Source organism: Ambystoma mexicanum, chromosome 2q (genome assembly GCF_040938575.1).
Source record: "Ambystoma mexicanum isolate Mex_15411 chromosome 2q, UKY_AmexF1_1, whole genome shotgun sequence".
In the NCBI taxonomy this organism is placed as follows: domain Eukaryota; kingdom Metazoa; phylum Chordata; class Amphibia; order Caudata; family Ambystomatidae; genus Ambystoma; species Ambystoma mexicanum.
The window spans coordinates 477,855,721-477,881,561 of NC_090924.1; positions in this window are offsets into that span (position 1 = coordinate 477,855,721).

Consider the following 25,841-nt stretch of genomic DNA (forward strand, 5'->3'; position numbering starts at 1 on the left):
CATAAAAAGGTGTTTTTTATACATTTTGTTCCAGCCATTTTCACCTTCACTTGGACTGTAAGTACATACACACAAATGCCACTTTCCTTGAAAGCACAAATAAATAAAATAGGTCACTCTTACTCTTACTCTACTGCTCCACCACCATTTCCAAAGCAGACACCCCTCACAGTTCCTTCTGCTTCCATTAACTATATTATGCAAACAACCTTCCAAGAAAGTGCAACTTGGGAGCACAGTAACATCTAAGTCCCCTTAGGGCCTTTCATTCTGCGTTGCACAAGTGCAGACCCCATAACTGCAATTACCAGCAAAACCCCGACCACAGCTTCTTGTCGTGTCTGACAGAGGTTGAATGGCAGGTCAAGGTGGTCCACCGTATACATGTTAGGCAGGGCAAATTAACTGGATTAGTGACAAGAGATTGATGACTGAGCAATGTGGGCAAGGGAAAAGGGTGTGTGCGGGGATTGAGCTAAGCGATAAAGAATTGTGCAAAAAGGCAGCTGCATGATGCATCTTTTGGTATGCTACACAAAATTGATGCAGGATTTGGGACCAAAGGACATTCTTTTTGTAAGACGTCATTAAGAGGGCGTAGGGCCTGGGTCATCCTCCATGCCCCGCCCTTTTTTGATAGGGTAGATGCAAGTATTACATGGCGAATTTGAGGGTACTATTATTCCCTGTGCTAACAAGGCATGTATTGTCTCTTTTATCCCTTCTTCTGCTTTCTGGGACAATGGGTATTGCTTTACCCTGGGCAGCAATGCCCCAGGTTTGAGTTTTTTTTTTACTGGTGTCACCTGGCGCAACAATCCTACGTCATGTGGGCCTGTGATCCACAATTCCGGTGGCACCAGTTGCATGTCATCATCGAAAAAAGGGAGGTGGCGCCCCTACTACTGCCATCAACTGTACTGGCACCTGTCGTGTCTGTTTCATGGTATCACAGGGGATTGCAATCTCCATCACTATCTCCCCATTGCTGTCTGAGTCAGTAAAGAGGTCTTCATCAGACAAGTCTCGCAGCGCTATGTTAGCATTGATACACAATACTGTTCGCCATTGACACCCATGTATGTCCATTCCTATGACCGCTATTCGTTGATGCGGACACCTGTACTCCATGCAAATCTAGGGACATTACTGTTTCTGGCATTATTTCTGTGCGCGCTATTGTAAGAGGATTCAATTCAACACTACGGCTAAGTCAATGCCTAGTCTGGGATACTGAATGGAAACCCTTATTGATATATCTTTATGTCCAGTTCATGAGTTCTGGATGACTACCCCTATATAACACCCCTCTCTTAGAATCCCCCTGACCCCACTGAGCCAAGAAGTAGTTCTGTTTTGCAAGTTTAAAAGGTTTATTTGAGAAATAAAACAAAATATAGATACCACGCTTTTATAATAAATTAATAATCGATATCGCCCTTATAAATATAATGTTAATCAACAATGGGTAATCTGACACTAGCACACTTCTTTATAATCAATGAGGAGTTGGTGTAGGATGGATAAGGCAGCAAAAATACTTTTATGGTTTTAAATGGATGCAATGTTGAATGAAAATGCAGTACAGAAACTAACTAATATGGTTTCACAAGATATCATATGTTCACTTTTCCCCTGGTGGGAATTCACCCCTCCCCCCTATATGCAATGCAAGGAGATGGAAGTAACACACACAAACAGTTCCAAACGGTTCCAGAGATATGAACGATTTTGTAAAGGTCGTTTTTCGGATTTAAAGTAACTCAAATTGACAGGTGACAGCTTAGAAAGTGACAGGTGACACGATTTATAGGAGACAGTTCTAATCAGATTAAAATAGTTGGATTAAATTATTCTAACTAAGAGCTTATTTCTGTCACAATCTGATCTAAGTTCTCACTCCTAGCTTTGAAAGGACTGGACCTCGCCACGGATCGGGTCAGGATTGGCTGCGGTTCCCTCGCCACGGACGGTCTCTGAGTGCAGCGCCTGGGTCTGCTCTGCTTTGCTGGGTCTGTCAGGCGCTGGTTCTGCTCACAGCGTCTGGGTCAGCTCCCCGGATACAGCGGCCTGTGGTTCTCTGGATCTCTGGTCTGCTTTCTGGGTGTCTCTGCTTTCTCTGGGTACAGCACTGCTTCTGAATCTTTCTGGCACAGGGTTTCAGGCCAGAATCAACAGCTCAGCCCGGCTGTGAATAGTCTGCAAATGATTTTGAGGCCTGCTGAAGAGAACTCAGCTTGTGGGTTAGGCCTGTTCTTTACAAATTCTGAAGTAAAGTCTTGGTCTCTGAAGATTGATGGATTGAAGTCTGAAGTCTCCCGGCAGAGCGTCCCGTGGAAAGTGAAAAAGGGATCTCCACTTGTCCTGCACTGTCTGCTTTTATGTGTTTAGAAAGTGGGTGTGTGTGCAGCATCACTAAGCCAGCCCCTCTCTCAATTTATCATTGGCCAAGCTTTCCTTTCTCCCTTGATTGGGGGAACTGAGTTGTGAGTCAGAGTGATGAGGTAGATTTTATGGCCAGAGGGCCCTCCCCTGTCATCTTTACACACAATCTATATTTGATCCAAATACATATTTCCCAACTACACAGTTGTTTTTACATCACCTACACACATCATATATCACATGAGGTAGGCACTGTTCCGACTCTGGCGTTTCTAGGAGCTTGGGTAAAGAAATGGAAACTTATTTTCGATTATAGTGGGTTATGCAACATTGGTTTTTCATTAAAAAATTATACACATATACACGGCCTGTCCATACATACTCCAGTAAATTCCCATGTCTCTAGCTTAAACACAGAGTCTGTAGTATCAATAAATAGCGGGTTTTGCCCCAGAACATCACACACATTGGAGTTTGGGCTTGAATTGTGGGCAAAGTCTTCCTTTAAGGATCCCCAAATTTCACATTTCTGTCATCTGGTTACCAAGAGTTATCAGTATTTCTGTAAAATATATATTTGCTTTCAATTCAAAGTACTGCAGTGTTTGAGTTCGCCCCCAAAGTTTGGGGATGACAGGTCTCTCCTGGCTGGCAGATCTTTGTTGACAGGAAACAGTCAAAATCACCATATCCTATTCAAGGGAAAAGGTCTTTTGTGTGGGCTCCAGCAAGCTGAGGTCAACAGACCAGGGGGCTACTTTGCATTTGGTTAGCATGACCATGTGATATCCTGGGCTTTCTGAGGTGAGAAGGTTTCCCAGCCTTTTGGCCTGTTAATCAAATCAGATTGTCTCTGGGAACAGCAGGTGGTTAGATCTTCCATTACCTAACAAGCTTTGAAGTCCCAATTGTCACAGAAGGCTGATTAGCTTCTGAAGTAGCAGTTCTCCTGTCAGAGTTTAGACCGCTAGCGCCGCCTTGAGTCCAAAGCGGGTACTGCATGCATTTTTTTGAGTTGTCTTGAACTACTGCATTTCAATAGAGTGGTCTTTTGCTTGATAGTATAGGACCCTTGCTTAACATTGATTTGATGGCATCCTCACAGTAGAGTGGTGATGTGGAACCCCCCACAAGAAGGTTGTATCTTTGGAGTGGTCTCGTGCCAACTGCGCAATTCTCCTATTCTGGCGTGAATGTGGGCGGCGATAGCTCATCCCCACATCCACCCAGTCTATTGATTCAACATGGGTCAAAACCCATGACAAATCCCCCCGCCCGACTGCGCTTTGATTCAAGTCGAGGGGAAGTCGGGTGCAAAGGAGGTTTTGAGCCCTTGCGCTGGTATGTCCCCATTATCTTCTTCCAATCCTGTAGGTGGCACAGTTCAGCATCTTTTCCTCCACCCAATTGGATCGATCGGTTCTCCTCGCCGGTCCTGATGGGAATATTGGGCGGTACCCCGGGCCCCTCGGGTCTCTGCTCCCGGTCCCCGGATCGTCCTCCTTGGTCAGTCTCCATGGTTTCATCTCTCCTAGGATGATAAAGCAAAGCGGCAATACACATTCCTAGACATTTTTCCACCACTATTAATGGTGTGGCAAACATGTACATTTTACACATCCAAATGCATTTTGAAGTCTGACTTTAAAACAATATATAACAGGGCACATTTGCATTACGTTACTATATTTTTGATATATGGAATATTTTAGAGTTTGAACTGACTTACTCAGGAGCGGCCCCCTCTGGTATTCCAGTGGATTCCTCCAGTTGTTTCAGAGTGTGCCTGAGATGGCAACACTTTAGCTGATTTATATGTACCCACTTGTCTTCCCCCTCTGCCAAACCGCCTTTGGGGATGTGGATCTTGTAGGCCACAGGGGAGATTTTGTCTATAATTTCAAACGGTCCCTTCCATGTAGGCAAACATTTTCGCTCTTTGGCCTGGTTCCTTTGGAAATTGTATAGATAGACCCGGTCCCCCACAGTATATTCCTTCCTGGTGGTCCTCAGGTCGTAGTGGGTTTTCATGCTATCAGCTGATCTTTCTAGATTCCCCTGAGCATAGGCAAAAGCATGTTGAAGGTGTTTCCTTAAATTCTCCACATACTCATGAGTTGTGGAGGCATTTATCAACTTTTGCTCTTGGGTTCTGTAGAGCAAATGCTGTTGAAGCACCATCTTGCGTCCAGTCATCAACTCAAATGGTGACATTTTGGTTGCAGATGAAGGGGTATATCTGATGGCCATTAGGACCAGAGGTAATCGGATATCCCAACTTGGCCCAGAATCTGCCACAAACTTTTTTAAGATGCTCACAATGGTTCGGTTGTATCTCTCTACTGCCCCAGAAGAAGCTGGCCGGTAAGCAATATGTAGCTTTCTTTTGACCCCCAGTATCTCCCACATCTTTGTCATTACTTCACTGGTGAAGTGGCTACCTCTGTCTGACTCAATCCTTTGAGGTAGACCAAAACGGGAAAAGATGTGGTTAATCATCAGGGCAGCTGCTGTTTCTGCCTTGCAGTTTGGTGCCGGGAGACATTCCACCCACTTGGTAAACAAGCATGTAACGGTCAACATGTACTTGTTTCCTCTAGACAAGTGGATTACAGGGCCTACAAAGTCGATTTGCAAATCTGACCATGGCAGTGTCATCCCCCTCTTTTGGAGAGGCGCACGGTGTGTGAGGGATGATGGCTGAAATTGTGCACACACAAGACACCCCTTCAAGTATTGGTCGAGGTCCTGCCCCATGTGTGGCCAGTATGCAACCTCTCTTAAGATTTCCAGTGTTGTGTGAAACCCCCTATGACCGGCGGTGGCCGCATCATGGGCGTGACTTAACATCAGGCTTTGGAATGAGGTAGGAACCACCCACTGATCGTGGCCAGCTTTGGATTTCCTTACCAGCAAACCGTCTTGGATTCGGAACATTTTTGGACATTTCATCAACACTCTTAGGTCCTCTTTCCCAATGTAATCGGTATCCGTCAGGGGAAAGTTCTCAGGGTCCTCAAGGTGTTGGTAAAACTTACCAATAATTGGATCCCCCTTCTGAGCTGTAATTAAATCAGCATCAGGGGTCTCCTTACTCCATTGTGCAGTTGAAAGATCATTGTGAGCATTTGTCTGGGACCTAGTGATAGCAGTGACCTGGATTTCCCCCAACAGGGACTCTATTTCTATGAGACCCCCTTGGATGGCCCCGGTTTTGGCCAGCTGATCAGCTAAGTCATTTCCAGTTTTGTCTGGTCCCTCTACTTTGGAATGACCCTTGATCTTTTTCCAGTAGATGGTCATCCCATTCGAGGTGACCAGATCATCAATGTTTTGGATTAACTTCCCATGTTTCAGGGGTTTGTTATTAGCACATAACATGCCTCTGGTTTTCCAATTAACCAGGTGCTCCACGAACCCGTTCCGTACATAATCCCAATCGGTGATTATGACCAGTTCGTGGAGTTGATGTTGGACAGCAGTGAGGATGGCCTGATGCACAGCCATGAACTCTGCCACCTGACTACTTCGGGGACCAATTTTGTATCCAGCGGAGGGTTCTGGAAACTCCTTCACCCAGGCATTCCCTACGCCGGCCACCAGTTCTTTCTCCCCGTCGTTGTCAACATAGTAAGAGCATCCATCCACATAGACAGTGGGCATTCCCTCACACTTGTCTTTTTCAAAGACTTTGTGTGGGGAATTAAGGTATGCCTCCATGTTGTCCTTGATTTTTAGACTTTCGTCCTCAAGACAGTTTTCTCTGGCACAATCATGCAAGTCAGCCAGACCTTGCGCGAGGGGACTCTTCTTGTTTTGGCCATATCTGACCTCTACAGGAAAGCCTTGCATTGACAGAATCCAGGAAGTAATTTGGGAATTACTCACATTTCCGGCCCGGATTCTGTCACTTTGGAGATATTGCAGAGGCTGGTGTGGACTCTCCACTATGATGTGTTCCCCCTGGATAAACGGGCGGTAATTCTTCAATGCCTATACCGTTGCCAGGAGTGCCTTCTCACAATCGTTGAATTTTTCCTCCACAGAGGATAAAGTTTTGCTTGCATAGGAGATTACTTTATTGACCTTGTCATGCTTTTGGTATAATACTGCCGTCAAGCACGTATTAGAGAACCCTGTCTCCAGGAAGAACTCCTTGTTTCTGACAGGGTAAGCTAGGCAAGGCGCTTGTGAGAGGCTTCTTTTGAGTTGTCTTACCGCTTCGGATTGTTCTGGACCCCATTCCCACTTGACCCCCCCCTTCAAGAGATGAATCAGGGGTCTAGTGATCTCTGCGTATCCTTCAATGAACTTCCTGCTGTAATTAGTCAGTCCAAGGAGGCTCCTTAGTTCACGCAGAGTTGTGGGGTCTTTCAGTTTCTGAAGTGCTTCCACTTTTTTTTCCTGGGGACAGAGACCCTGAGGAGTAATCTCATGCCCCAAGAAATTAACACGGGTGCTACACCACTGTGCTTTCTGGAAGGAAAGTTTTGCTCCGGCGGCCCTCAACTGCGTCAGAACATAATGGATCTCCGCTATGTGTTCTTCCACAGATGAACTTTTGATGAGGACATCATCTACATAAGCCAGGTTACCCCTCGCACCCAGGTCGGGCATGGCCTTATGTAGGAAAATGTTGAATTCATTGCCGGAGTTGAGGTATCCAAAGGGAGTCCGGGTCCATGTGTACTGCTGGCCCCCAAAGGTAAAAAGCCAGTTTGTATTGGTCCTCCCTACTGACAGGCACGGTCCAGTATCCATTGGTCAGGTCTATCGCTGCGAATACCTGTGACCCCTGAATCTGGGCCAGCACTTGGTCAATGTAGGGCAGAGGCCATCGGGAAGTATGGACCCGTTTGTTGAGCTCCCTAAGGTCGGCGCAGAGTCTCCACTGGCCGTTTGGCTTCAATATTCCCAGCACCGGATTATTGAAAGTGCTGTGGACTGGACGGATTATTCCCCGGCCGTTTGGCTTCAATATTCCCAGCACCGGATTATTGAAAGTGCTGTGGACTGGACGGATTATTCCCCGGGTCTCAAGGTTCTTAATTATTTCAGTAAGGGACTCCATGGATGCGAGAGGAAAGCGATATTGCTTCACAAACACTGGAGTCATTCCAGGGTCCGTGGGAATTGTTGAGGTGTGGATGTCGGTGCGACCACAGTCATATGAGTCTACCGCAAAGAGATCTTGGAAATCCAAGAAAACTTGTTTCAACTTTTGCTTCTGTTCCAGAGTCACGCAGGAATCAGCTAGGTTGACTCTCTCTTCCACCATCTGCCTGAAGCCTGGAAAGACTTCTGGTTTGGCTATCTCAGCGGCCTCCTCCAGCTGGGTGGAGAAGCCCCTGGTCAGAGTGCTGATTTGGAATGGAGGCTTCAGGTGGGAAAGGCAGCCTTCATGGACCTGGAAAATCACCTCATCCCTCCTGAAGTCACAAGTCACATCTTCCTTACCATAGGGGCAAGAAGGGTACACCAGGAAGTTCCCCCCATGCCGGGTGAAAATCCTGTCTGGTGTTGTATTGTCCTCACTGTCACTGTCAAAACAGTCCTTGGGGATTGGTCCTAACAGTTCATTTCCTAAATCAATGGAGAAATGTCGGTCATCAATCGCCATTCCAATAATGGTGCCTGCGGCTAGAGTAATACTCTTTAAGTCGCTGTTATCCACCTCTATTGGAATGGTGTCATGTTCTATGTTGACTAATGGTGTTGGGTTTACCCCTAACCCTTGCTGTTGGAGAGAAGCATTTAGATGGATATAAGCATCCGGGTTTTTCAATTTTTGTCCTCTTTTAACTTTCACTCCCAGGGAGAATTGTCGGGTCCTTTCTGGGATGGTGACTTCCTCTTTAATCTGAATTTCAACTGCATAAGGTAGCAATTGAGCTGACCTAAATGCTTTTTCTGGATCATCAAAGCCCATGGGATTATCCGCTAATCGGGACCAAGCTTTGAAGTTAATTAGGTCCAAACTAATGGCAAAGCGATTGGAATGTCACTGCCTAAGTAAAAGGCAGCAGTGACGTCTCACACGACCCAACAATTATGGACTATGCTCTTGTTGGCAATGGAGATTTTGAGCATACACCTGCTTGGCAGGAGATGTTTGGAATTGGGTGCTTCCAGGTCCATTTCCCATTTGTCTATCAGTTTGAATGTGGGAATGGCTGGATCTTTTGGGAGTTGGCGGAACATGGCTTCGCTGATGAAGCTCTTACCGTTGTTCACACACACTCGAGCGAGAACAGAGTCCTTCCCATCATTTAACTGAACAAGGATGAACAACTGCTCTCCAATTTGCTAAATATCAGCCAGGCTCTGAGCTGATTTCACATCTTTCTGGACTATAGGAGTGGGAGTTTCTGATTGTGGATTGGTGAAGAATTTCAGGGTGTTTCCTTCCAGTGTGGAATACCAGCTTAAACTGGAAGGAAGGTTGATTTTCAGAAATAGAGAGGACCCCCCATCACCAGTCTGTTGGCCTACTGCTATTACTGTCACGTCTGGAATCTGGTTGTTCTGGAAGTGAAATTCTACTTGGTCAGATTTTTGTTCCACCATGTGGCAGGTGCCGTTTAAACTAACATGGTTGACACTCTGTTTTAATTTTATTGGTCGGCTAGTCTGGGTCCAGAGGACCTTGTTTACGCAATCGATTAGGGGTGACAACCTTCTCAGGAGGTCATTCCCTAGTAAACAAGGGGTGCCCTCTGGAGTCACTACTATGACCGGGTGTTTCACCTTGTGTCGCCCAATTTTGATGTCCAAATCTGCAGTCCCCTGGACAGGAATTTCCTTCCCGTCAAAGTTCTGCAGTTGTCCAGGAAGAGAGGTGAGAGGAATATGGTAATTCTCCCCCCTTCCTGCATTTAGTTCCTCAAAGGCCCTTTTGGACAGAAGGGTAGCTTGGGATCCAGTGTCCACCAGTGCCAAAATTGTACCCTGCCCCTATACTTGTACCGGGGCATAGTATCTTCCCTCCTTCTCCTCAAGGGGGCACAGATAATGCACATTTTTTGGACAACTGGTGGGCTAACTTTCTGGTTTTGGACATTGCTAGCAAAGAGATTTGGGCAGAATTCTGTGAAGAGCCTGGGGAATCTGAAAGAAAAAGTTGGCAACTGGAGATCAGAGCCATTGTGGGTTCTCCTGGTTCCGGTTCTGGGCCGCCCCCCCCTTTTTGGAGGCAGTCACCAGGATGGGTTTGAACCAGGGGATTTCGGTATTGTGGGTTCTGGGATGAGATTATGGGCGGCGGTAGCACAGTCTCCATATCTCCCCAGTCTGAATTGACATCCCTTGGGACCCATTCTTCCTTGGGAGGAGTTCCCTCATCTCTGAAGGAGAAGATCCTTTTCCCAGGATCTTCTGGGGATCCCCCTCCCTCAAATTGGAAGACCTGAACCTCCTCCACAAAGTGGGTCTGTTTGGGTCCTTTGTTTCTCCTACCTCCTCTCTGTTCCTTGGGTAGCAGACTTTCAGGGGCAGGAGATTTTGTTTCCGGTTCCTGGTTTTCCAGGGGCTGTTTACAAGTTGGGAAGGAAGCTTCCTCCAAGGCTTTACACCCCCCTTCCCCTTGTGCCTCCTCCCTGGGAGCCGGTGGGTTATCGGGGTGCTGCACCCGTCATTGTTCTGGAGCACCAGGTCCAGAGTTTGGGGCATTCTGCGGTGGCATGCTCATCTGAGGGTTCTGTTGAGCCCTCAGTATGTGACCCAAATCTCGTGCCATATTTTGGACCTGGCGCTCAAGTTGTGAAACCCGCTCAGGCTGATACGGGGCTCTATGTTCTCCCTTGGGCTGATCCCAGGAAGGGTAGCTATCCCTTCTCTGGTAATACCCCGGATTGGGAAGATTTGGGTACCCCTTCACCCTTGGCCTCCCCTCTCCCGGATTAGGTTGTCTGGGCTCAGGGAATTGGGGAAAGAAGGATGGATGGTTTTGGGGTTGGAAATTGGGTGGATACCTGGGAAAAAAGTTCTGCCCAGGATTTGGTGAATTTCTGCCCTCCTGGGGGAAGTTAGGAGGGAAGTTCCCCGGGTTAGGTGCTTGGCTGGATCCCCCCCCTTGGGCTGGAGGAGTCCACACATAACCCAGGATGTGTCGGTTTCCCTTGTAGCGGGGACTTACATAGTCAGGGGAGCGGGGGACCCCATTTGTGGGACTACCTCCTCGACTCCCTGTCTGTGACTGGCCCGAGGGCCTTCTGGGCTGTGAATTATTTGGTGCAGGCATGTTTTTAGGCCCCCCCATCTCCAAATCTAAAACGGGGGCAACCTTTACCTCTGCCACCTTGGCAGCAGCAGGGGTGCTGTTGGTTTTGGGGTTTTTCGGCGCATTATTTTTATTTTCGATAGGCTTCTGCACCTCATAGATCCGGGTAGCCTGTTCAATGACCCAGTCTAAAGATCTTTTCTCATGAAAATCTCTCACGAGCTGGGTCATTATGTATTTGGGTAAGGCATGGAAAAACGTATTGATAAATTCTCTGCTATCCGTGCGCACCCTTCTGGTGGTCTGCGCAAAAGCACGTTTTAATTCTTGCACAAACTCTTGTGGGGCCTGATCCTCCCCACATTGCAAATTGTAGGCTGCCTTGCAAGCCTCTTGAGGATTTCTGTGAACAGAAAAATGTTTCAAGATGGCCGCCTTATAGGTGGACCATCTTAAATGATTTTGGTCCTCCAGCCCCGCAAAGAAACTGGAGTATTCTGGGGAGAATGTCCATTTGACGTACTGGATGCAGCTACTGCTGTCCTTCAAATGGAAAGTCTCCATCATTTGCTCATAGAGCTCCAAGTGTTCCCAAACAGAATACTTGGCATTCTTATGATAAGGTGTGATGACACTCCTTATTGCCTTTATTTGTTTCAATGGGTCCTTAAGCAAGGCCCTTTTTGCCTTATTGGCCTTTTTGGTTCAGGTAACCCTGGTCCATTCATCCTCTGACTCAGAAGCACTGCTCCCACAGGTGCCCGTCTGATCTTCCAGGTTTTCCCGGATTCTGCGAGCCTGGGAATGGCTGGCAGAATGTGGGGACCTGGCCTCCTGTGTCCTGTAATGCTCAGAGGAGTCTTCAGATCCCTCCTTGCTGCCAGGATTTGATGGGTACCCCCCCCACTGACCTAACTGGGCAGAGCTTTTCAGGATGCCCTTAATAGGCCTACTCTCCTGGGGTTCCCCACTAAATTGCACTGTGCTTGGGTGCCCATACCCGGATACCCGCCCATCCATTCATGGGAGGTATTGGCCTATGAGCCCCATACTTCTAGCTGGATAGTAATCTGCCATCCCCGTGGCCCTGGGCTCATGTGCGCGATGGGACATGGGGGTGGCAGAGTCCAGGGACTGGGAGAGATGAAGGCCTCTGGTACTAGGGCTCCTGAGGTTATGCTCAGGATTTTCTCTTTTCCAGCGAACCTCATCTCTATCCGCCCCTGCTTCCTGTTGCAATGCAAGAGCCTGCGCTTTCAGTTCCTGAGTTAAGGTCTTACTAGACTCTATCAGTCTCTCCTGCATCGCTACCTGTTGCTGGAGCCTATCATTGTGCTGACAGAGAGCCTCATTTTCTCTCTGTGCCTCCTGATTGGTCCTGGAGTACTGGGCCAGTCTCTGCTGCAGGAGGGTTACCTCCTGAGCTGTGTCCCTATTGGCCTGCTCCTTTCTTGCTAGAGCATCCTCCACCCTCCTCGTGTGCTCTAACAAGTTCTGGTGTTCTTTTTGGAGGTCACCCAGTCCCTGGAGGGCCAGGTGATTTTCTTCCATTTTCCTTTTTAAGTGGCAGACTTCCTGGCCTAAGGTATCCCTTTCCTGACTAAGAGCCTGCATCTGTGCCGCCAGGTCGTCCCTTTGCCTTTGGAAGGCACCAGCTTTCTGGCGCTCCTGATCAAACTCTGCCTGGGTATCCAGGTCTTTCAGAATCAATGTATTGCTTTCCTCTTTCTCTCTGTCTAATCAAATTTGCAGGGTGGCTACCTGCTCTGTGCATGCCCTGTTGAAGTCCAGTTGTTGCTCCAGCTTTTTCTGGCTCTGCAGAATGGAGTCCAAACCTTCTTGGTACTCCTTCTGCAAGGCCAGAAATCTGGTATCCTGGTCAGCCTTCTCCTGTTGCAGTCTATCCATGTCCTCTTTTATTTTAATGATATACTGCCTACTATAATTTTCTGACTCCTGGCTCCTCTGCAGCATCTGCTCAGAAGAGACCAGGTCAGATTGGGCCTTTTCTAACGCCAGCTGTTGCCTACTTGCCAGATCTTGGCCTTCAGCACATTTGTCCTGCAGGCCTCCCATATATAGATACAAATATGCCGCTATCCTGGCAATCTTATTGTGTTCATCTTTTGCCTTAGGGGCCATATGTAGTTCACTCAGGGCCACATGTAGGGGACCCTGATCTCTCCAGATATCTGACCCTGTTTCAGTGACCTGTTGCGCGATTGCCTGCAACCAGACCGCCTGGTCCTGATGAGTCCACTCACCTCTCACAAATAGCTTATGTAAGAGGTGTTCCCTCGCTATTTTCATATCTACCACGGTCGTCATTCTGGAATTTGAGTTTCTTCCTGACTTACAGAAGTTTGTATTTTATTTTGCAAAACAGACCGTTTCCTTAGAGCGTTCCTTTGAGGAGTGCTTTACAGCGTAACACAGCGTGGTGATCTAACCGGATATGTGTATCTGGTCAGCTGGCACACTGTATTAATCTGCACAAATGGTAAATCTAACCCAGAATATCCCAGACGAGCCCCCACTTTGTAAGAGGATTCAATTCAACACTACGGCTAAGTCAATGCCTAGTCTGGGATACTGAATGGAAACCCTTATTGATATATCTTTATGTCCAGTTCATGAGTTCTGGATGACTACCCCTATATAACACCCCTCTCTTAGAATCCCCCTGACCCCACTGAGCCAAGAAGTAGTTCTGTTTTGCAAGTTTAAAAGGTTTATTTGAGAAATAAAACAAAATACAGATACCACGCTTTTATAATAAATTAATAATCGATATCGCCCTTATAAATATAATGTTAATCAACAATGGGTAATCTGACACTAGCACACTTCTTTATAATCAATGAGGAGTTGGTGTAGGATGGATAAGGCAGGGAAAATACTTTTATGGTTTCAAATGGATGCTATGTTGAATGAAAATGCAGCACAGAAAGTAACTAATATGGTTTCACAAGATATCATATGTTCACTTTTCCCCTGGTGGCAATTCACCCCCCCACCCCTATATGCAATGCAAGGAGATGGAAGTAACACACACAGTTCTCAGGAATGCAATCAAATACAATACGAAATTGAATTCCCACCCTAGCAAGCTTAGAGAAAACAGGCATGAGTTTTAAAACACAGGCCCAAGTGCTTTGAATGGGGTGGCAATGAAGTGAGAAATATGCTGAAAATGCTTTTAATTCCCTTTAGGAGGTTCAGGGTGAGTGAGAGATACTTGGGATGAGCTCAGACTCACTTTAGCAATGATTCAGGGATGGTTATTAAGAGGCAAACACATTTTTATCAAAGGAAAGCAAAAAGCTGCTATCTTTTTACAGGTAAAGAAATCATGCCAAATCGCAAATCGCGGTAAAATTCACGAGTGCCTGAATCGTGATTACGGCAAAAGTATAAGGAGTATAAGTCGGTTCGTTGGAAAGCTGAGATTCTAAGCTTTCAGAGGAAAGTTAAACCAAGTTCCTAGGACAAACGGTTCCAGAGATATGAACGATTTTGTAAAGGTTGTTTTTCGGATTTAAAGTAACTCAAATTGACAGGTGACAGCTTAGAAAATGACAGGTGACACGATTTCTAGGAGACAGTTCTAATCAGATTAAAATAGTTGGATTAAATTATTTTAACTAAGAGCTTATTTCTGTCACAATCTGATCTAAGTACTCACTCCTAGCTTTGAAAGGACTGGACCTCGCCACGGATCGGGTCAGGATTGGCTGCGGTTCCCTCGCCACGGACGGTCTCTGCGCGCAGCGCCTGGGTCAGCTCCGCTCTGCTGGGTCTGTTAGGCGCCGGTTCTGCTCACAGCGTCTGGGTCAGCTCCCCGGATACAGCGGCCTGTGGTTCTCTGGATCTCTGGTCTGCTTTCTGGGTGTCTCTGCTTTCTCTGGGTACAGCACTGCTTCTGGATCTTTCTGGCGCAGGGTTTCAGGCCAGAATCAACAGCTCAGCCCGGCTGTGAATAGTCTGCAAATGATTTTGAGGCCTGCTGAAGAGAATTCAGCTTGTGGGTTAGGCCTGTTCTTTACAAATTCTGAAGTAAAGTCTTGGTCTCTGAAGATTGATGGATTGAAGTCTGAAGTCTCCCGGCAGAGCGTCCCGTGGAAAGTGAAAAAGGGATATCCACTTGTCCTGCACTGTCTGCTTTTATGCGTTTAGAAAGTGGGTGTGTGTGCAGCATCATTAAGCCAGCCCCTCTCTCAATTTATCATTGGCCAAGCTTTCCTTTCTCCCTTGATTGGGGGAACTGAGTTGTGAGTCAGAGTGATGAGGTAGATTTTATGGCCAGAGGGCCCTCCCCTGTCATCTTTACACACAATCTATATTTGATCCAAATACATATTTCCCAACTATACAGTTGTTTTTACATCACCTACACACATCATATATCACATGAGGTAGGCACTGTTCTGACTCTGGCGTTTCTAGGAGCTTGGGTAAAGAAATGGCAACTTATTTTCGATTTTAGTGGGTTATGCAACATTGGTTTTTCATTAAAAATTATACACATATACACGGCCTGTCCATACATACTCCAGTAAATTCCCATGTCTCTAGCTTAAACACAGAGTCTGTAGTATCAATACATAGCGGGGTTTTGCCCCAGAACATCACACAAATTGGAGTTTTGGCTTGAATTGTGGGCAACGTCTTCATTTTAAGGATCCCCAAATTTCACATTTCTGTCATCTGGTTACCAAGAGTTATCAGTATTTCTGTAAAATATATATTTGCTTTCAATTCAAAGTACTGCAGTGTTTGAGTCCGCCCCCAAAGTTTGGGGATGACAGTGATCACATGTCTCTCCTGGCTGGCAGATCTTTGTTGACAGGAAACAGTCAAAATCACCATATCCTATTCAAGGGAAAAGGTCTTTTGTGTGGGCTCCAGCAAGCTGAGGTCAACAGACCAGGGGGCCACTTTGCATTTGGTTAGCATGACCATGTGATATCCTGGGCTTTCTGAGGTGAGAAGGTTTCCCAGCCTTTTGGCCTGTTATTCAAATCAGATTGTCTCTGGGAACAGCAGGTGGTTAGATCTTCCATTACCTAACAAGCTTTGAAGTCCCAATTGTCACAGAAGGCTGATTAGCTTCTGAAGTAGCAGTTCTCCTGTCAGAGTTTAGACCGCTAGCGCCGCCTTGAGTCCAAAGCGGGTACTGCATGCATTTTTTTGAGTTGTCTTGAACTACTGCATTTCAATAGAGTGGTCTTTTGCTTGATAGTATAGGACCCTTGCTTAACATTGTTTTGATGGCATCCTCACAGTAGAGTGGTGATGTGGAACCCCCCACAAGAAGGTTGTATCTTTGGAGTGGTCTCGTGCCAACTGCGCAGTTCTCCTATTCTGGCGTGAATGTGGGCGGCGATAGCTCATCCCCACATCCACCCAGTCTATTGATTTAGTTTGTTCTGGGATAGAATAATGGGCGGCAACAGCTCATCCCCACATCTACCCAGTCTATTGATTCAACATGGGTCAAAACCCATGACACTATAGGGCGGAAAACAAATTACACAGGCACCCTCCACGCTTGGCGCTTCAATTCTGGTACCACTGGTGCTAGCGTCTTCAACCCCTGGATGAACATGTCTGGATCAACTGGTATTCCCCGCACCTCCAGTGCTGTGGCTCGTGTGTGCACTACCAACATCACTCTCATTGGGCAGATCCCCGGGGTTGAGCAAACTATCCCTCTTTCAGTGAATGATATTGTCATATTGAGCTTACTGAGGAGGTCCCTCCCCAATAAGTTAATCGGTGATTCTTCATAGTATAGTAAAGGTGCTTGTACTGTCTTCCTGCCCACTGTTACATCCAAATCCTCTGTGTAAGGAACTTTGACCTCCGCCCCATAGAACCATTGCGTTTCCAATTTACGATTAGATAACGGAAACCTGCCTTCTCGTAGGCATGACTTTTCTGCTCCCGAGTCTACCATAAAAAAGAATTGTTTATTTCCTATCTCTGCCCCCACCAATGGTTCCTCTGCTGCATTGAGGATTGTTGATAGTACTGGACACGCAGGTGCTCTCTGTGGGCTGTCCTATGCTGAGTATCTTGTGTTTCCCCCATTGTCGAAAACATTCCCTGACACCACTGCCACTCCACCAAATTGTGTAGTGGCACCATTTGCCGTTGTAACAAATGGGTTGCCTTGTACATGTGTCATGTGTTCGTGGGATTGTGGATGCTCCTGAACATTACGCGGTGGGGCCCTGCGCTCATCTGTATACCTCTGATCCTGCTGTTCTTCTCTCCCTCCACCGCCCATTGGCAGCCCATGTGGGCTTCCTAGTTGGGGGTGGCCGTACTGTTGTTCATTTTGGTCATTATTCATGGGTCTGCTTCTACACTCCCTTGAAAAATGTCCCCACCTTCCGCAATTCTCTTGTCCTCCCCGTGGACCTGGACTTCCATACCCTCCATACCCACCATACCCTCCATACCCTTGACCACCCCCCCTTTGTCCTCTGTACCCACCTCGCCCTCCGTGGGCACTTCTTGCTTGCCACTGTGGCCCTCCGTATTGTTCGTCACCATTCCACTGTTCCTGTCCGGTTCCTGCCCAATTAGCTGCCATTCTAGCTTGTATTACTGTTGGCTCATCCTCCTCCTCTCGTTTTCTTTCTGTGGGGAGTGAGGCTACAGCGGCTGATACCTTCCCTAGTTTCGTCTGAATTAATTTTGCCTCGTCTGCCAGCCTTCTCTGTGCTATCTCCTTCTCCCTCTCTTTGATCCTTTTGCAATGGTGTACTATAATGCTCTGTATCTCGGGCCAGCCTTTGCTTCAATCCCAGCTATTTTATCGAGCACTTTCTGAACTTCCTTCGGGAGCCCTCTCTTTATTATAAAGTAGAACAGGGGGTTGATTGATACCAGGTCGTGCCCGTCTCTGCTCTCCACATCTCCTGCACCCATTGTGCATTGCATTACTGACTGCAAATCAGGCGTGTCTGGGAATGTGTCTCTTAATGCATCCCATATTCTTGCTCTTACTGTGTTAAAGGAAGCACCGTCATGGCGGTCACAATCCAGTGTTATCCCTGCGAAGCCTGCTTTCGCCCAAACCCGGTCAGCTTGGTCACCCACCGCAGACACCAGTAAGCTTTTAACATCACCTACTGCCAAAGGGACCCCTGCAGTGTTCTTCTCGAATGCATATATCCATTTACTTGCACCTCCTGACAGTGGGGGTAATAACTTTGATACATTTGCTTTATCTATCTGTGCCCATGGTATGTAATTTGGCCTCCCTCTTCCCCTGTGTACCAATGGCAGCTGCAACTTGCCTTTTGTTCCTTTCCTCGTACTGCCTTCGTCCCTCTCTTTCCCAGTACTGCTATCCTCCCCATCCTGTTTCTCAATCTTCCATTCCATTCTTCTTCAATTGCCCGCCCCAGAGGTGTTTCGTCTATCCTCACCGGTGCCCCTCCTGCTGCAATCCCTATTCTCCTTCCTTCTAACTCGTCTTCCTCTATGTCGCACCAGAGTTCTTCCGCTCCTCCCGATGCCATGCCCTCCCTCATTGTTTCCCCCTCAGGCGTGTGTTGCTCTAACTCTATTATTCTTGTTGGCTCATCGTTTATTCAAAATAGTATTTCCCCCTTCTTCCACCCTTCCTCTATTGGCCTGTCGGGTGTCTGTGACCTCCGTGTGTGATCGATCCTGGAAGTAACTGGTCCACCTTGTTCGCACATATCTCTTAGTCTGGACAGTTCACTTCGGGCCATTGATACCCTTGAGTCTAAATCTTCTGTAAACTTTTCAATATCTATTGACGGGGTACTCACCTCTCCACACGCTCTCGGGCACTCATATGGCGGGGGTGCTGTGGGTTGTGGTGTGGTTGGGGAGGTGCGTTTTGCCACATATACCGGGTCACTGTTTCCCTCAGCTGTTACTGGTTTTTGTAAGCGGGAGTATATTCGTACAATCTCCACTGGCCCCTACTTTTCTCCGCCCTCCTTCCCATTATTCTCTATTGCCAGGGGAGATGGAAACTGTTCTTTAATTTGCTCTTTTCTTTTTATTGACGGCACCTCTTCAAATAACCACCATAGATCTAATATTTCTCTTCTATTCTGCAATTTCTTTCCTTTATATTTTACAAATAGGCATGTGGTTACCATGTCCAGTAGGTTTTTGTCAAATGATCCTCCCTGCGGCCATACCTGAGGTAGCCCTTCCCCTTTTAATTCCGTGATCCATTGATCAGGGTACTTTGTAATTCTCTCTGCGTAACCTGGTATACTCTGACAGATGTGGGCCAATGGTGTTTCCGCGCCCATTCTAACCTCTCGCCCCCTGTGTTCCCTTTGCTGGTATGTATTATACAGTCACAATTCTAGCTATATCAGTATTATTTGTCGGTTGTATACCACTTTTGCATGACACTATACGCGTACTCTTCACAGGGGACACACTTACAATAGCCACTATTCATGGGACAACAATGTAACAATTTTGGTCATTACAAAAATACAGCGATCGCAACAAGACATAACAAGCCCAATACATAACATTAACCAATGGACAGTTCACATACAACATGTAACATATACCCTCCCTACCTCCTCTCAGTCTTCTACTACCCAAGATCTCCCTTGTCCCAATATTTTACACCATTCACCCCTTAGTTGTCTGGATATTTTCCCGTTGATCCGAAAAGAGAAAGAATAAAGTGTTTCTAAGTTATATTCAGAGTCTTCCCCTTATGTGAGACTCCCACTCATTCCTTGTATTTTCCACTTATTCTCAGTACTAGTCAAGATAGCACTATGCGGCACCGCCTTCCACCCCCTTGCGGAGCTAGGTTCCCATATTCCCTTTTCACCTTGTAATCTCCTTAACTCATTGTTATGGGCATATGCAGAAAAAGAATAAGATAGTATCTATTATACCCACTAGAGCCCCCCTACTTTGCATACCTTTTAAACGTACCAGTACACACTCTAATCTAGTTCTACCTCGTTTGTATGCTCCATGTGTGCCCTCCACAACATAAACAATATATGGCCCAACAGGCTACAGAGCCTTTTTCTCCCCTCTCATGTACCACCGCATGCTCAGCCCCCACCCTCTCTCTTCCTCTGGCCGGGCTGAGATGTAAAGCCCTGGCCCTACGGATGATGTGATGCTATAATTGTAACCCCTCACCCTTCCCTCATGCTTGCACCTAGCGAGCACCCTCCTAAGCCCCCAGACTCGGTTTGAAAGAAGTATGGGCGACAAGCCTCCCATCCCACCTCCTCTTGATGTACCGGCTAAGTGCCCTCTGACCCGATAGTATCTCAGTTCACCCTAACCCCGACTGACCATAGAAGCCATATATGTTTTCTTGTACTAACATACTACAAAGGTGTCCCCCACTAGATTTAACAAAGAGGAATGATAGATGTATCCCTGCCTGTGCCCCCTGATGTCTCAAAGTTAATAAGAAGGAGGGGGGGAGTGAAGGGGCATCCAGGATGTAGTGCAAGGGAAGGATACCAGAGGGTGATGTGTAAGGAAAATATGGTAAATGAGACAGAGGCACATATCTGGAAAGGTAGGCAAGCAGATTCAGTGACTGTTGCTCAGAACTTTGCCTGACCTGCATGCCACTGTACCGCATTATGGGTCTGGCTTCATGAAGATGTGTTTCTATTAAGAATTCTCTTATATCTTACCAGGTTGCTTTATCATATGACTTGGTGCTTTGAAAGCTTGATTTATTGAAGAGTGTATTAGTTTAGCCCTTGAATAACAACTTTGCAGAGCGTGTTTTGTTGGCTCTAATAATGGAGATGGAATGGGAGAAGATGATGTCCCTCCTGCTGTCTACATTGTAAAATGGAACCATGAAGCTATGGCTCAAAGCCTTGCCTTCCACACTTCACACTTTAGTGCTCTTGAGCAAACCACTTTTCATCCCTGGGTCCCATGTGACTTAATAATCTGAAGGGTACATGGCACTCATATCGGTTTATAATCATTAGTCTTGCTCCATAAATAACTATAATATTAACAATGTATATACTGCCTACTGGTGTAGAGGCAGGATGCCAATTGAAGGTTTTATGTTGTGGAGAGTGATTAGACAAGGAGGCAGGGTAGGGTTTTCTGTTGTGTGGAGCAAGGACGCCAGGTAAGGGACTTTTGCCATGCCAGCTTTTTTGGCAATTAGAGCAAAGGCAGACCCCCTTGTTCAGCTATTCCTCTGCTCTACCAATGAATTCTCTAGTTATCCCACCTCTTTACATTGGTCTAAAATTAAAGAAGAGATAGGAAGAGATGCAACCTTCTGTCAATTTGCAAACTGGGACATAAGGAACCCTGGGCTCAATCACAGCTTTTCCATGTCACCTAATTATATTATCCTTCTGAAACCATGTTACTTTGTTTGGTGTGTGATGGAGGGACCCTGGGGGCCGGGTCTATAAGAACCCACAAACATAATTAAAGATATGTTGCATACAAATAAAATAATGTCTACAATATATGCTGAGAATGTGTGCGGTGAGGTTTTGTTGGTATTGAGTTGAATGGTTCTGGAAGTCTGGCCGCTGCATTGTGGACCTTGGCCACTCCAACATGGGCCAGAGCATTGTGCTTGCCTTCTTAGGCTAAATGTTGCCAGTCCTCACCTGAAAAAGGCACTCACAAAGAAAAGGCGGTGGTATAAAGGGAGAGAGGCTTAGGGCATGTAGGCTGGGGGGAAAGAGGCCTGGAATGAGGTAGAATGAGGCTGAAGTATTAATGAGTTGAGAGATAAACTGCGAGAGAAAGGGGAATTTAGAAAAGCAATAAAGATACAATGTTTGAGAGAATGCGTGCGAGAGAACGGCAAGAGAATAGATGCGTGTGTGTGACACAGCAGAAAAGACAGGGGCTTTGGGGAGAGGAAGGGGAGAAGGAGAATGGTAAAAGAGGTATGTGAAAGTTTCAGTGCTTTATGGGTGAGTGTATGAAGGGTGGTTATAGAAGAGGTTGGTGCGAAGGAACATTTGTGCGAGACAGAAGAGGGTGTCTGTGTGTGTGTGTATGTGTGTGAGAGAGAAACAGTGAGAGAAAGAAAAAGAGAGAGAAAGGCAGAGGGAGCGAGATGAGGAGGAGGGTGTGTACAAGGGTGGTGTGAAATGGAAGAAGGTGGAAGGAGCTGGGAAGTGACAGATGGGAGTGAGCCAAATAAAGGAAGGGAAAGATGACAAAAGGTTAAGAGGAAGAGAATGAGAGAAGAATGTGAACAGAAGAAAGTTCACAGACTAGAAAGGTGAGAGAATGGGGTAAATGGTAAGTGACGAGGTGAGTGAAGGGGGTGGGGAAACAGCAGGGTGAGAGAGGGAGGGGAGAATAGTGTGCAATGAGGGGGAAAAACAGCAGTTAAGGGGCAGGAAAGACAGAAAAGGGAGACCGGAATAGGGTGTTAGTAAAGCCTGATACAGGAAAGAATTGAAAGGGACAGAAACATGTTGAAAAATAAGAGGCCATGGTAGGTGACGGGAGCATTTTTAGTTTTGATTCCTAGGTGTCGCACCACAACACCTATTGGCAAATTATTTGCTTGAGAGTGTAGATAGAGGGGAGATGGCAATGAAGAAGGATAAACAGCACACATGTGTACTTTGGTAGAACAAATAAAGCAGCCATGTTGGAATTTAGAGTTTCCCAGCCTTATCCAATCAGGGCTTTTCTGTTGTGTGGCATTGAACACAAAAAATATTTGTTTAGTCAAGATTATTACTAATTATGTTTCAAATTCAATTTTTATTAAGGTTTTGTGATTATTACATAGGCAATTCAATAGTACAATCAGCAGAGTAAGTGAACATGAACAATCACAACTTTTATGTCCCCCCTTTCCCTTCCACTCTCCCCCCACCCCTCCGCCTCCTCCCTCCCTCTCCCACACCATGGCACAATAATAAATAATAATAACCACGGGGTTCAACACATTATCTTCACAAAGACATATTGCAGGTATAAGGTAAGCTCAGAATAGGGGTGAGGTCGCTCAAAAGGCAAGGGCCATCTCCCGCACCAGTCTGTCCCTTAACACTCGGGGAGGTTTATTTTAGACAAAACATTTGAGTCCAAATAGGCCATTCCAGGTCTGGCTCGAGTCTTATGCCGATCTTCCATATTTATCAAAGAAGGGAAGCCACAGGCCCTCAATATTGGACCTAGATTCGTCTATCAAATGAGTTAAGAAGTCCATGTCATAGATTGCTCGTACCTTAGAGACCCACTCTCTCTCCCCTGGGGGATGAGGCGATTTCCATTTTTGGGCCCAACAACACCTTGCCGCTACGAGCATCACATGCAGCATGTGGTCATGTTTCACCTTTGGTCCCCCTTCCACTTCAATGCCGAACAACACCAACCAGGGGGACAAGGTCCTTTCCATCCCGTCTACCTCTTTGATCCAGGACAGGACCTCATTCCAATATGTTTGTACCACACGGCACTTCCACCACATATGTATGTAGTCCCCTTTTTCAGTGTGACATTTCCAGGAATGTGGATCGTAGCCCCTTCTCATCTTGGCTATCCTCTGCGGGGGATAGTGCCACCTGTGAATCAGCTTAAGGGCCTGATGGCAGTATTGGGGTGCGGCCGTGGAGCAATTGGCCTGTCTACATATTTTTGTCCATCTCCTTTCGGTGATGGTTGTGCCCAGATCTTTCTCCCATTGTCCTTGGGAGGATGGGGGTTCCCGTGGGGTGGTAAACAATAAAAAGCTGTAGAGCCGTGATGTTACCCCTTTAGTCCCTTTGTGTGTGATAAGAAATTTCTCAAAGTCTGTTAGGTCACGCCTAAGGGTATCTCCCCACCTGCTTTCAGTGAGGGCCCCTTTGAGTTGCAGGTAACAAAAGGGGGAGAGATTGGGGAGACCCAAGGCCTCTTGCAGATCCCCTGATGATATAAACACTCCTTCCAACCATAGCTGTCCTGCTCTACAAAGGCCCACCTCGTACCATTGTTGGAAGGCTAGGGGCTCATTGATTCCCTCCCAGAGTGGGGGGGCCCAAATGCAGCTCAGGGGCGAAGGCCACATTGTGAGCCACTGAAGGTAGCCCCCTTCCCTCCATATTGTCCATAACACTCCCAGTACTGGATGGTTCAAAACTCTCCTCGGGATATTCACCCTGGGAACCCACACCCATTCATCTAGTGTGACCGGGAAAAAGAGCAAGTTATCCAGGCCCACCCACTGCTTCTTCGGGCCCATCACCAAGTGATCCACCAGGATTCGCAGCTGTGATGCCTTATAGTAGGTGTCTAAGTCTGGGTAGTTTACTCTGCCCTCGTCCTTGGGTCTTACCAAGGAGTCATAGGGAATTCTATGGGATTTTCCCGCCCAAAGGTAGCAGAGAAGGGTCCGCTTGATCTCTAGGAGGAAGGGCTTTGGTATCTGGATTGGGAGCATTTAGAATAAGTATAGAAATTTGGGGAGGACCACCATCTTTATGCAATTAAGGCGTGCCATCCATGAGAGGCCAGATTTTGCCCAGCACTCAAGATCTCGTCTGATCGCTGACCAAAGAGGGGGGTAATTTACCTTGAAGAGGTCAGCCAGGTCTGTTGGTATTTGGATCCCCAGGTGACAAAATCCCCCGGTTGTTTACAAAATGGGAGATCTTCTACATATCGCTTCTCTAGGTCCTTAAATTGGCCTGCTGGGAATGCAACTGATTTGCCTAGGTTTACTCTATAACCTGCGAGGGCCCCATATTGCTCTAGGCTATGTAGCACCTCGGGGACTGATTGTGACGGGTTAGATAGATATAATAGGACATCATCGGCAAAGAGGGTAACTTTATGGTTGGTATCTCCCATTTTAATGCCCTGGATCTTATTGTTTCCTCTGATGGCTACGGCCCAGGGTTCCATCACTAACGCGTATATGAGGGGGGATAGCGGGCACCCCTGCCTTGTACCCCTGCCCAGTGGGAGGGCTTCAGACTCGCTTCCATTAACTACCACTTTTGGGGGTGAGAGTATAGAGCCGAAATCCATCCCCGCCATTTAGGTCCCATCCCCAGGGATGACATAACCCCCTCCATAAAGGCCCAGCTCACCCTATCGAACGCCTTCTCCGCATCTAGGGACAGGAGAAGAGCACCTTCCATTCTGACTCCTCTTGAGCTCAATATATGCAGGGTTATACGCATGCTATCGGCCCTCTGTCTGTCCAACACAAAGCCGACCTGATCGGGGTGGATTAGTCTGGGAAGGCATTTTTCTAGGCGTGTCGCCAGGATCCTGGTAAAGATCTTTGCGTCCGTGTTCAAAAGTGAGATGGGTCTGTACGAACCGCACTCCACCGGATCTTTGCCTGGCTTAGGAATCGCTGTGATCATGGCCTGCAGGAATGTCGGTCGGATGGTTTCCGAGGATCTGATTTTTATTAAAGAGTTTGGTCAGTGGTTTTTATTAGTACCGATTGGTATTGTTTGTAAAAATCGGCTGTGTAGCCGTCTCCCCCCGGTGTCTTGCCTACCTTCAGTTTTTTGATAGCCCCCTCCACCTCTTCCTCCATTATGTCCCTCTCCAGGGCCTCCCTCTCGGGAGCTGTAAGCCTGGGTAGGGGATGGTCTTCAAGATATCTCTGAATATCTTCTGATGATTCGTCCTTTTGTTTGGTGTAAAGCTCTTTGTGAAAGCTTGCAAAAGATTCAGCTATATATTTAGTTGATGTCTGGATGTTGCCTGTCCCATCTTTAACCCGCTCTATCCGCCTAGCAGCTCTACTTCCTCTCAGCCTATGGGCCAAGAGAGTTCCCACCCTGTCCCCCTTCTCGTAATATTGCTGTTTTGTGTATCTCATTTTCTTAACCACTTCACCAATTAGGAGTGTGTGCAGGGCCTGTCGCTTGTCTCTCATTTCGCCCAGGAGTTTTTCTCGGTCTACGTTGCCACTAGTGAGCTGTGCCCTCATGTCCCGTAGTTCCTCGCGGAGTTTGGATTCTATTGGCGCCCTCTCCCTTTTCTTACTGGCGCCTTCTGCAATAAGGAGACCCCTGAACGTGGCCTTTGTCGCCTCCCAGACTGTGGCCATTGGGACCTCCCCTGTGTCATTAATTTCAAAAAAGGCTTCCATTTCCTTCTGTAGAAATTCCCTAAACACCTGGTCCCTCATTAGTGTGTCGTTACAGCGCTATCTGTATGACTTTAGGGCGTCCTGCAGTCGCCAGTCCATGGTTAGAAGTTCATGGTCTGACCAAGTCACTAATTC